This window comes from Triticum dicoccoides, chromosome 2A, assembly GCF_002162155.2.
Source record: "Triticum dicoccoides isolate Atlit2015 ecotype Zavitan chromosome 2A, WEW_v2.0, whole genome shotgun sequence".
Classification (NCBI taxonomy): domain Eukaryota; kingdom Viridiplantae; phylum Streptophyta; class Magnoliopsida; order Poales; family Poaceae; genus Triticum; species Triticum dicoccoides.
This window is the reverse complement of record NC_041382.1, coordinates 777,949,843-777,951,409: the sequence shown is the minus strand read 5'-3', so window position 1 is coordinate 777,951,409 and position 1,567 is coordinate 777,949,843.

Genomic DNA, 1,567 nt, shown 5'->3' with positions numbered 1-1,567 from the left:
TTGCTGATCTGAAACCCCATTTCTTCAGTGTTTAACATGGAGGCAACAAACCTGTGATTAAATGTTTTCTCATTCAGTCTACGTCACCCATCGAAAAAATTATGATTGAACAAATGATTTGTACAACTATCACTGGCATTAGAAGACAATTGTTATAGATCTTTTTTTTCGCAGGCAAATGCTCAAGAGCTCAGAAAACAGAACAATAGTGTTCCTCAAAAGCTTAGAAAAATGCTATATTAGGACTGAAGCATTAAAATAAAAGAGGCTCACCTGGCATAAAATTCACAAACCTGTGCTATCAAGGCTGCATATTCTACCAACTTCCTGTGTAGAAGAAATAAAAAAGTTTGACATGAGGGAAACTTTCTATGAAAATGTTCACAGGATATGTTTACGGAAATCACATGGCCAAAATAAATCTCAGCTTTCTTACATGACCAAGAATAGTCTTAAATCAATGCTTCAGTAGTAATTCACTGAAAAATAACATATCTAGAAACAACATGAAGGAGAGGAGTTTATCCTGGACTACATCATATAGATTACCTTGATTCACCTCACATGCAGCCTGCTTGGATCTCTTATCAAACGCCTTTGTTGACATGACACATAAAAGATCTTCAGAACCAACATGAGAGAGAGAGAGAGGTGATTAAGTTAGCAAATGGTAATAAGAAGGGTAAATGAAGAATCGACGTCCAGAATCAATGTAGACGATCTGCAGCAGCACCAAGAATCGGTCTCCAGAATCTGCAGCTGCACCAATCGTTTAGACAAGTATGTATCCAATTAGGAGCCATATTTAACATTACAATCAACAGAATCAAAAAAGGAACTCGGGAATCCGCAATTCCGAACAGGTAGGATGAGATGATCGATCTCATATATCAGCTGAGAGTGCAACCAAAAGATTCGATGGTTGCAGGTCTTACAAGTTATAACTATGAGAAAGTCTAGGATTCAGCAATCGGTTGTCTGAATTTTGTTTTGCAATCGAGTGCGGTTTGAAGCCCTGAATGAAAGATAAGCACTAAAAGTCTAAAACAGACTGATATAAGCTATAATAAAAACAAACAATTAAGTTTCGTCCGACAAAGCAATAGAGCGGATGCCAAAATCCAAACCTCAACTTTGCATCACCGAGAAGAGTACGGAGAACTTCTTGTCCAGGAAGCTCGTCCTCGTGCACCATCACTTCCTCACTGGACAGAACAAATTAATCCAGCAAGTTAGTGATCCTAAAAGATTAACACCACAATCTTTGAGGCAATAACACAAGCACCTGGTGCAGCGGAGAGTGGTGTGCGCGTGGGTCGCTTGCTCGTGGAGGTGTGGAAAAGGCCAATGGAGACCAGCGGCTCGCGGCTCCCGCGGCAGGCGGCTCCAGCGCGACCTGCGGCGGTTCCAGCGGCGGGGCGGCTCCGATGTGACCTGCGGTGGTTCCAGCGGTGGCTCCAGCGGCGGGCCAGCTCCGACGCGACCCCTGCGGGCGGGGGCGGCTCCGGCTCTACCCGCGGCGGCTCCAGAAGCGGGCAGCGAAGGGCGCGGGGGGCGGGGCGGCTCC